Here is a 12,423-nt window from a genome sequence, read left to right on the forward strand (position 1 = left end):
TCAATAAAGATGAAAAAAAGAATTAAAAAAAAATTCCAAAATGAGTATGATGCTCATGCTTGATTGGGAACAATGATCTATAACAAAAATATTAGAAAACAATGTTTCATTCCCTTTTATTTCCTTTTGTGATTTGGAAGTTAGTATCCAGTTTTTAATTGTATTAGTATGTAGGGGAAAATGTGTGCTTACTGCCCTAAGCAACCATGCCAGCTTAATTTCTCCCTACTTCCACACTTATGACTAGTGTTGAAACTAAACTAGTATGATTCACTATTTCCCAAACACATACTGTGTTTCGTGCCTATTTACTTTTTTCCAGCTTGTATGCTCTCCAGAATTCCCACCTCACCCCAACTCTACCTTTAAAATGACTCCAGATTTTAACATTCTTAATATACATTGAGTCATTTTTATTTATATAATTCATCTATTTATTCTCTTTCTATCCCATAAGCTTCTTGAGAATAAGAGTTTATAGGTTACTGGTCTGTTATTATCATGGAACTAAGTATATATTAAGTGCTTCATCTATATTAGGCAGATTTAATTGCCTATTATCAAATGTCAATCAACAATGAAATATGGCTGTTACCTTTCAAAACAGGAAATTTAAAGAAAAGTAACATGCCAGTAACTTTTTTACTTAACAAAAATACTTCAAAAATAAAATAATATGCAAAGAATACAAGGAATAATAAAACAGTGTCCATATCTGGTAGTTAGCCCAAAATAAAAGAATGTTATCTTTTTACCATATGTGTTCTAGACCTTCTCTTTTTAAATAAATCATACAGATACAGTTGGATTACTCTTTATAACTCTCCAATTTCATCTCCCTCCTCCCTTCTCCTCAGGGAACAAACTACACACTACTCTGAAGTTGGTAGGTCTCCTCATTTGTGTTTTTCAACTTTTGTAGTAACATGTTTTTAAGGTTAACTACTATGCAAAAACTCTTTCAGAGTCAGTTTTATCTATGTGTGCACACAGTCATTCATGTGAATACCTTCTAATACTTTGGTTCTAAATGCATGTCTTTGCTTACTGCTTGTAATCCTGGAGCATCGGAGAATATTTCTTAAATGAGTAGATATTATTTTTGCTATATTTTGTTTCTAAATTCTGTTAAGATTAAGTTAAAAAGGAAAATTATATTTTTTTGTGAGAATTTTTTTTTAAATTCATTTTCACTGACTTCACAGATAAGCAGTGGCTGCCAATTTTACTTTCAGGATAATTGATCTAAATTACGTAGGTCAAAGCTCTTTGAAAAATGCAGACTTTAGTTAATCTTTAGAAATATAATTGATTAAAGGTCTATAAGGTTATACATTGATCTAAAAGCTATATATTTAAACCAAACCTGGACTGTGTGTCTTAAAGATCCATAGAGTATTCCTTTAGAAATCTCATGATTGAATCAGTGTATTCAGAGGGCATTTTTATCTTTCAGTGGCAAAAAATACATGCTAGGTCTTGGTGACAAAATAAGACAACTGAAACACTAGTGAGCTATACCTGACCTTGTGTAATTAAATCTAGAAGAGTCTTCTGCAAACTATAAATCCTATTGGATTTGTGAGTAAGGAGAGATCAATGAGACCTGAAGGAGCCAAAGAATATGTAATGAGAGAGTGATTTGAAGAGTGAATAGGATTTGCATAATTTATAGCAAAAAGAGCATTCCTGGTAATGGAATGCCTTATCTAGAGTAGTTGTTGGATATTGGAAAACAGTGAAACTAAGTTTGGATTAAAACAAAAAGGGGAAGATAAAGGAATCTGCCATCAACTATATTTGGTTTCTTTGAAAGAGCTTGACTTACATGATTCCTTTCTTTCTGGTCATGGCCTTGATAAATAATAATGATGAGCTCTTTACACATCTATCCTTCTCTTTCACTTTTTTAGAAAGAGGCTTGCAAAAGTATAGTATAAAGATATTTTAATGTCTGGTGATAGAACTTTCTTGAATCAAAACTGTAGGTGAAAATAATCTTTAGGGCTGGGTTTCCTTACAATCATTACACCAGATGTGTTAGAAGGACATTCACAAATTGGTCACGGCCTCAGGAAGAGAAATGAGGCATAGAGAAATAAGGTGGCTCAGCCATCAGCAAACAGTGCTTCTGGGACAGAGTTGAAGAGAATCCTAAGGTTGGAAGAAAAATTCAGAAGTCATCAATTGCTGTTCTCATTTGTCTACTAATGGTGTTATTCAGTGCCCTCCAAATAGAAATTTCTATGTCTTTTCTCACTAACCTCTAAAAAATTTGAAAGTCCACATTAGTAATTTCTCCCTAAAACTGTTCCTACCTGACTTCTGCCCACTTAAACAGAGTGAACATCACCCCAACAAGTTTTCTGTATTTTCAGTTGTTTCCACAAAAGGCAGAGTACTGGTAATTTTATTAATTTTCAATGTAAAATTTAAAAACACGTCCACTACAAAGCCAGAAGGTTTTATTCCTAAAGTGTGCATTCAAGGAAAATGGGATGTTACTTTCACAGGTTTCAAAACACTGCAGAGCCAAATTTCACAAAATAGAAAAATTAAGTTTTTTAAACATGGTATATTGCTGTTCAAGAAAGTTTTAAGTACAATGGCAGCATGATATTTTTATATGTTGAAGTCGATAATTCAGTGAGAGGTCTGTGAAAGAAAATATGTCTAGATTTACCTACTAAAGAGCAGATTTTTCTAATTGAGTAGAAAAAAATATCATAAGATATCCTTCCTGAGTTTTTCTCTAATAAGTATAAACTTAATGTCACTGAAGACATTTAATAGGATAAAGAAAGAAGTTGACTTAAAATTATATGCATACACTTTGATAACCACTAGTTAACACTACTTTGTCTGAAATGAACTATATGGCATTTTCTTTCACCTTCAAAGGGACATCACTCCAACAATTTCCCCCTCTCTTGTGTTTGCATTTCCCCTTGCTACTGGATTATTGCACAAATAAACTCCATCTCCCAGCTACTTCAGGTTTTGCCTCAGTTGCAGGGAGCTTTCTTATCTAAGCTCATGCCCCTCCTGGTAGGCAGACATCCAATGACTGATTGTGCGAGGTTATAAATACACAGATATTTAAGCTCAATGCAAAACATCTTGACACTTAGGTCAGCGGCACTCCATAGGATTGCCCAAGGCTTTTCTGAGCCTGGATCACAGCTTAAATATATCACAGTTTTAATTTATCCTATACTCTATCCTGGTTTCTTCTCCCTTTACAGTGCTGATCCCTAATGAATATCCAGCATGACAAAGCCCATCTCAGTGTCTGCTTACATAAAATGCCATGCAATGGCATTCTTGTCAAAGTCACAAGGTAGTCTTCATGCTGCAAAATCCAATGGCCAATTTTCATCTTACTGGAAGTATTAGTTGATCTTTTTGCCTCTTCTCGTGCCCTATTTTCTTCAGTCTATTCTCACATAGCAACTAAAGCAATCTTTTTAAAACATAAAATAACTCTTCTCCCTTCTCTGCTCAAGATTCTCCAATGTTTGCCAGCTCAATCTAGGTAGAAGCCAAGAGTCCTCACTATTTCCTCCACGGTTCAATATGACAAGTCCTTCACCCCTAACCCTACTACTTTCCCTTTTGTTCATTTTATTTCGGCCACATTAGTCTTATTACTGTTCTTTGATCATGCCAATCATCCTCCAGTCTATTGGTATATCTGAAATATGACTGGCCCCACATCTCTTTTCCTTCTATACTTCAATATTGCCTTTGCAGAGAGATCGTATCTAACTACATTAATTAATTAGGCCATTTGCTCCTTCTCTCAATGCATTTCTATTTCTTGTACCTTTGTTTTATTTTTTCCGTTGCATTTTTCACCATCTGAGACACAATGTGCTGATTCGTTTATCTCCTTCCAAGAAAGAAGCTCCATAAGGAAAGAGAACTTTTTTGTTCACTATTATAATTCCTGAATCCAAAATAATTCAATAAATATGATAAATTTAACAGTCATCAAATGAGTAATTTAATTAATGAATAAACTAAGAGTGCAATACATCTTGAGAATAATAATAGAGCTACTTTGGGTACAAAACATATAGTAGCCTATATTTTACAATATGCTGGAAATCCACAGCAATGTCATATACCTCTGAAATGAATATCTCTAGAACACTCACCTAAGATTTATTTAATACCATTCTGGGGCAAATGCCTTATCAAAGTCGTGGTATTTAGTAGAAGTATCAAACATATTTGGTTTAGAAACTTTTTTAAATTCCAAGGCTGTTCTGAATGCTGTAATTACATTTGGAAATGAACATGATGTTTTAAAACTAGAATTTTATTTTAAGAAAGGTTATGCAGTTCGGGCTCTATGATAATGATTCTGACATGCGTTAGTTTGCAAGGAAGATAGACTATGATGGGATGTTCTTAAAATGTAGTATAGTTATAAAGAAATTCTTGTTATTACTAAATAAAGACCTTATGCCAACATTAGAGTAAATCGCACTAAATCAAGAATCCTAAGTAAGAATTAATCAACCAGCCTCTTTGACTAATGGAATGACCTGGCCAAGCCCCCTAAGGACCCAGACCACTTGCCAATCTGCATTCCCTTGTCTAAATATAGGATGTGTCCACCATAACAACAAAAGACATTGTGACTACATTGACTCTCATGAAGCAAGGTGTTTCAATTATAATTGCCTCTGACTAGAAAAAGAAAAAGAAAAAGAAGGAACAAATTTAGGATTCCCAGTTACATGCTGATCACACTGGCAGAAAAACATCTGGCTATTTCTACCTATTCTTCATCAAAAAAGCACTTAAGCTTAGGATATGCACCTGTGTAATGAACACATGGTTCCTTATCTATGCAAATATATGGAGAGATGTAAATCTTTTTCATGAGTAGTAAATAAAGCACTAAAAAAAGTTATTTGAAGAAAAATTATATAAAAAATGTTAAGGTTGGGACTTCTTTTCAAACATGAGGAGAACCTTTTTTTTTTTTTCAGTAAATAGAGAACTATTTACTGCTAGAAAATGTAGTTTTTACATTTTAAATTAAAAACTATATGCAGAAATATACATTTTAAGACTCCAACATTTTAGAGCCAAGTACTAACTAGCTAAATACATTTGTAATTATATATTTAAATTTGCCTTTAAGTTTAAGCAAATACTTTAAATTTTTTAAATTAAAGCCTTCAACTTTCATTAGAGCTATCATTTCTCAAGAGGGCTTAATGTCCTAACTATGAAAGTAAACATAAGTGGTATTAAACATGTTTGCTTAGAAAAAGGATTTTTCACTGGAACCTATGGGGAATTTTATAAAATTAAGAGCCATTAATAATAATACTACTAAAAATATTAATAGCTAACATTTATTAAGTATTGTGTGCCAATCAGTATTTGAAGAGTTTTCCATATATTTTCCCCTTTTATCTTTACTACCCTCTTCTCCTCAGGAGCTAGGTACTATTGTGATACCCATTTTCAAATGAGGAAACTGAGACTGAAAATTCAAATACTCTGGGCCCAGAACTAGTAGGCGATAAGGCTAGAGTTCTGACCCAAGTACTGATGTCAAAGCCCATGTTTTTAATCACTACACTGTTAACAAAAACAATTAGCGTAGGGGATAAAACGCTGAAATACAGAGCTCCAGCAGTAAGTCTTGTCTTCATGGTGCCAGGAGAGGCAGTTGTAAATTGTAAAATCCAAGCAATCTTCAGGTCATTTTCTCTCTCCAAAGGCAAATAAACAGCTTGACTAGTAGTTTTGACAGAACACATCCGTTGATTTGGCATCAGCAGACAGAGTCATTGTCTAGATACCATATACTACAGGGAGGTTCTTGGCCAGAGTCCTCATCAGCATTGTTTCACAACACTGTTAATCATGTTCTCCCAGCAGAGGTTCAAACCACAACAGAGTACATTAGATCCAGTCTTCACAGCTCAGCAGGTTTAAAGAAAATTTAGAGGAGAGCACCATGCCCTCTACATCATCTTATTGCCTTATCAACAGATTTACTCTTAAGCAATTACTTTAGGAGTTTGGCTACTCACCACCTGCAAAAATTCTTCAACGGTCTAGGAAAGTAAACAGCTTTACAAAGATTATTGTGTCCCTGCCCACGCCCACACGCACACTACACTACACTTTTTAAAGGCTCTATATCCTTGCATTTAGAAGGTTCATCTTTTCTTTTGGATTTAACTATCACCTCCATATGATTAATCCTCAGATAATTTCTAATTCTATATACTCAGCTAGCCTAAGCAACTTGACCCCTTGAAAAGAGATTATATTAGCATCTTTCAAAGGTCCATTGGGATATAGTTAAATAGAGACATTTGCTGTTGAATTTTAATGGTGTTTGGAAATGAGGTAGATAGCAGTGATCCATGCCAGTCTACCTGGATCTCAAAGTTGAGGGACCAAAGTGACTGTCCAGGCTGACCCAGTCTAGGAACTGACCTGATTATAAATACAGATTTGAGTCAAAGGTCACTAGATGGAGAGGAAACTAGATCATGAGAATCCTGAAGAGAACATAACAGGAGAAGCTAAGGAAATACCAGTCTAAAGAAAGAAATATAAAGATGGTTGAGATAAAACACTAGTGAACAATCCTGTATGTCTTATGCCTTAAGAGAGCATTAGTTACGTATTGTGTAGCAAATTATCCCCCAACTTAGCAGCTGAAAATAATATTTACTTATTATCTCGGGTTCTGTGGGTCAGGAATCTAGGCACAGTGTGGCTGGGTGCCTCTGGCCCAAAGTCCTTATGATGAGGTGGCAGTCATCTCAAGGCTCACCTGGGGCGAAAGGATCTGATTCCATATTCACTCTCATGAGCCCTTCCGTAGGTCTGCTTCCCAGAGGGTGAGAGATCTAATGGGAGAGAGGCCAGCACACCTAAGATCTAAGCTATAGTTCTCTCTGTAATGTAATCTTAGAAGCGACATCCCATCACTTTGTCACATTCTATTCAGTACAAGCAAGTCACTAGGTTTAGCTGACACTGAAGAGGAGGGGAATACACAAGGCGGTGAATACCAGAAGGCAAGATCAGTTGGGAGCTACTTTAGAAGCAGCCTACCAGAAAAGGTAACAGAAAAGTTGGGTAACCTGTCTGTTACCCAAACAAGAAGAACGTAGCTTCATTTAGATAGTATCTAAATAGTGATCTTCACATTTTAGAATGCATTAAAGTTACTTAGGGAGTATGTTAAATCACTAGCTTTCCAGGCCTCATCACTAGAAAGCTCAATTCAAGAGGCCTTGAGTGGGGAGGGTGGGGGGAGGAGGCAGGTGCACCTGTATTTTCATCACTCTCCCCCAGGGATTTGAACACAAATGGTTTGCTAACCACACCTCAAGAAAACATAAGTCTAGGTAAACTTTTCTTTTTCATTCTCTAAGCACTGAAACATTATAATTCCCATTCCCAAAACACACACTCACTGATGTTTTTAAAAGAAAAAATACTAGACTGTAAAATAAATGTGAAAAAAATCTAACAACTTTTTAAAAAATAAAAACAATGTTAAAGATCTTTTTGAAATATCACTCAAAAACATTTACCCCTTCAGTTTGGGTGGAGTTCTCAATCTGTTGGTGCCTGCAGTCAGGCAGTCTGTCTACTGAGTCATCCCTAGTGACCTGGAGATCGTCACTTTGTAGGTAGAGCAGGCTGATATTTCTGGGGATTGGATTCTCATGCTACCCAGTACTAGATGGCTGGATTTGTTCAAGTTACCCAAATTTTGTTTCTTCCTTTCAAGAATGTAGTTAATATCTACCACAGTATGACTATGTTATAAATTAAATGGGTCAGCCAACAGAAGTGGACAAATTAGTTCAAAGTAGGCACCCAATTTGCAGCATCCAGCAATAGCTATTGAACTCAATTAATGGTAACTGTTGTCATGATTATTGCAGCAGGATGATCTGTGGTTATAGATCATTATATTTCTTTTTTGATGAATTTTCTCATTTTGGGTCAGTTATGTGTTGTTTTTACAATTTTGTGTATGCTATTTAGCTTTAAGTTTTCCAAAAACATCCTTTAATCCGAATTTATCTGATTATTAAAGTCATAAACTAATTGGTATATCTGTTGAATCTTTTTTTTATACAAAAATAATAATTCAGCATGTTTTCACTGTTTGCTGATGACAATTCTATTTTTTAACCTTTGTTAGTATGAGATTTGGAGTTTGTTATATATAGTTGTGTTATTGTTCTGTTTTTAAAGTTATTTTGACATTACTATTTGGTGTCATGTCCATACATGTAATAATTATTTAGGTAATTATATGTTTAAATGGCATCAGAGCTTACCACCATCCTATTAAACAAAATGTTCACATTCTTGAGCTCTGACTGTAAGATGTATGTGTACATATATATTTCTCAATAATATACTGGTGATGTGTTTTTAAGGCCTTGTTCTCCCTACAAAAATAATTTGAGTATAAACTTTATAAATTATTAAAATTTCCCCTGAAATTTTGTAGTTCTTTCTCCATTGTTTTCTCATATTTATTGTTAAAGAGTAAAACTCTGAGTTCATTCTGACTTACCTGGTTGATAAATCATATTTTTAGCATAGATGCTTGCAGAAGTTTATTCTTAATCTGTGTTATTAACTGTTTGCCTGAATGTGTCTAGACTCATTTACTTCTCCTCATATATCCTTTCATTGTTATTAGCCATTTCAAGGTGCTCTTACTGGTTCTTTTTCTTTGTTGTAAAGCAGGGGTCATAAACTCCAAAAGCTCCAGTGTCTAGATAACTAATGTAAACAGTAAAGTGGTCTTAGGAGAAGACACAGGTCATACCTAAAGGGAGCAGGTGCTACTCATACTTAAAACATAGCTGTCATTTGGAAATGGGGTCTACCGGCAGCCAAGTAGTCTAATTTTTCAAGAGAAAGTGTGAAATCAAATTATTTACACATTGGCTTCACTTTTTTTTTTTTTTAAGTGACATTATAGAGGCCAAATAAATCTGCCAGCCTTATTTGGTTATAGACTATCACTTGACAACATTTTGTTAAAATTATCATCAATTAATCCTTCCTTGATTCATCCACTCAAAAAATATTTATAGAATGATTAGGATGTGACAATCAGTATCTTGGAACTAGGTATATAATGGTTTCTCTTTTAGTAAATACTATTGATTTGAATTTTTTTCCTGTTGTGGTTTTTCTGAACGTCTTCAGAAAAATATTGGGTTGAATGCCATTTCTACACTTTGAATTTTCATCTCCTTTCTTATATGTCTTTTATTTCTATTTTAAACTTTATTATCTATATCCTGGATTCATTTTCTATGTCAGATTTGTTCTTTATTCACTATGATAAGGACTTTTTTATTTTAGTCTCCTTGTAAGTCTTTATTTTGCACAATCTTTTTTTTCTACTTAGTAGAGGCCATATCGTCATGCATTGTACTAAAAATCAGTTTTGAAATACTTTTCTTAGAATATTCAAGATTATATTACCTGTCTCTCCTGCTGTAATATTTGTTTGCAGGATGCTTGTTTTTGTTTTCAATTAAAATTCTTTACTGTTATTTGCATGAGAAAAGCTCTATCTTAATCCAATGTTTTCCTACAGGGAGATGGACCTTAGATCTGTGCTTAGATCTTGGCTCTACAGTCTAATTCTGGTAAAAACTTTCTCTTAGATTTGGGAAGTAGAGCAGGTTTATATACAAGATTTGCAGCCTAATGCTCAGTGTCCAATATGAATTCTCTAATGTAGCTACGTTCACTGAGAACAGAAAGAGAAATTGAAGAGCGATCTGGAGCTCACATTGCTAGGATAGTTCTAGGCTCCCATAGTACTACATTTGTAGGCACTATAATCCTAGAATCCGTGTGATAAAATGTGCCTCCACTAGCCTCCTTGTCCCACCCGTTTCCAACATATTCAACTTCTTGTCCTGATTATTTGCTCTAAACAGAATAGGAAAGGTGAAGTACAAAGATAAATAATGTCTTCTGAGTGCCACTAATATAAGGTTACCTATTAACTCTTAGTATACCAACAGAATCCATCAGATCAAATTTTAGTTTTTGAGTTTCGTTTTTGAGTTTCTAACTACTTGTAAGAATATTTAGTAATTTTTATTCTTACTCAAGGTTTTCTTGGTATCAGAGACATTTTACTTATTTTGCAAAGTAAAATAAAACATTAAATCTTGTGTGGATGAAAAAAAGGGGGGGGTTCTATGGAAAATAACCTCACAGGGTGACCTGATCATAAATTCCTCACCGGGCAGGTCATGGTGGATTGTCATACCTCAGGCATATAACTTCTTTACTAAAAGGCTTATCTTTGCCTTAAGCAAACCCTGTCTATTGTTTCTGTGCATCTTCCTTAACACACCTTTGAAATATCTCCTTTCTAGACTCCCTCAAGAGAGCACATAAGTTTAACTACCTTCTAATCTCATCTCTGCATGACAACTCCCAAGAGAGCATATAGGCTCAAATGTCCTGCAGTCTCATCACCAAGTTGTTTGCTCCCACCTTCATGTAATCTCCCTTAGTTCCCTTTTTAATCTCAAATGCATAAAAAAATCCTCACACTGTTTATCTTCAAAGCATTGATCTCAGTCTGTTGAGATCTTGCTTCCATATGTATCCTCTTTTGGGCTCAAATAAATTTTTATGAAAGTCTCTACAGGTTTAGAAGTTCTTACATGTCATTATTATATGGATCCACTGAGGCCTTTATATTTATGCTATATCACAGAATTTTAGTGCTTAATTTTTCTGGATCTCGAAATATTTTATTATTCATTATCCTAGAGATTATTTTATCATTAATCTTCATTACTCATCAATTATCATCAAGGTTTAAAAATAACTAAAAAAGGAAAATAGAAAACATAATAGAATAGCCTAGAAGGATGATATCATTTCCTTCCTTAGTTTTCTTGTATATTCTAAAGTTTTATACCATCTTTCGAGAAGGTATAAAAGAAGACTGAAGACACTATCTTTATAATTTGTTTTTTGCTTTTCTTGAGCAAAATTAAGAGTTAAGAAATTTTGAGTACCCACCCAAAATACCAAGAGAAGAAAATTGACAATGAAAATGTTTCACAAGTCGGAGAGCAGGCTCTAGACTCTAATAATGAGAAGAAAATCATTCATATAAGTGAAATCCTAGATGAATTTTCTTAAAACTTAAGAACTTCTAAGTGAGCAAGGTATTCTCGGGATATAAAGACAAAAATATATTCCCAATTAATTAGTCATAAAACAGGAAGGACCTAACCATACAATTTTTTACAGCAAGAACTTAGGTCAGTCTATTTTGCTAAAAGTATATGTGACAGTATTCTTTCTCCTTATATCATGTTTGTACACTATAATTCTCATGATACAAAAAGTGTTGCTATGTTTAGTTTATTAATAATTCTAGTTATTTTTAATATCTCTTTATTCTTCTTTAAATTTTTCAGAAAATGATTGAAAAGGATTAAAACCTTAAAGTGTTTTATTGAAACCAGATGGTAAATTAAATAACCATATTTCTGGTTTCTCAGGGCTTAACAAACTTTATGTGCTAGGTGGTAGCCATGTTCGATTATGGTTGTCATGGTTCTCATCATCATCATTATCATCAAATTATTTAAACCATGAATGGATCACTGATACTTTTTCTCAATTAACTGATAGGCCTTCACTATAATGGCTATAGGTAGTTTGTTCATCTTTACTTACACACCAAGCACACATTGGTGGGAAAATGAGGGACAGAACAGTCTACATCAGAGGCTGCTTACTGTTTAAATCAGAAGTCTATATATATATATTTGTTTTAAAATGGAAAAAATAAAGAAAAGGAAAGAAAGAATTCTAGATATAAAAAAAATACAAAGGAAAAGAAAAAATTCAGGAAGAAAAAGAACAATTAAGGGAGAAAATGAAAAAGGATGTTCAGAGAAAAAGGGTTAAAAAACTTGGACGGACCTTTAAAAAGACCGAGAGATTATCCGATTCAAATATTTATCACTTATGCATTTATCAGCCACGGATTTACTCAACATTGCATCTAAATGTGCTGAGAACTATGTTGGGAACACAAAGATAGAATCCTGTCTTCCAACAGTTTACAGTGTAGTGAGCAAGATTAAGAAATAAATGACATTCCTCCCCGCCATTTTACAGTAAGTCTTCTTACACAACAGCATCTCAACTGACATATGTAGGAGGACTAAAAGTTATGCTGCCAACATGAATATAGTAGCCAGATGGGAGGAGAAGAGAAGAAATAAAATACAATGGAAAGTCAAAGGTGGAAAAGTAGAATTTTACGATTTATTATAAAAATAGCATAATACCTCATTTTTTTTTACCAAGAATGAAATAGAAAAAAAAAAAACACTAAACAACTTA

This window comes from Pteropus vampyrus, unplaced genomic scaffold (genome assembly GCF_000151845.1).
Source record: "Pteropus vampyrus isolate Shadow unplaced genomic scaffold, Pvam_2.0 Scaffold39, whole genome shotgun sequence".
NCBI lineage: Eukaryota > Metazoa > Chordata > Mammalia > Chiroptera > Pteropodidae > Pteropus > Pteropus vampyrus.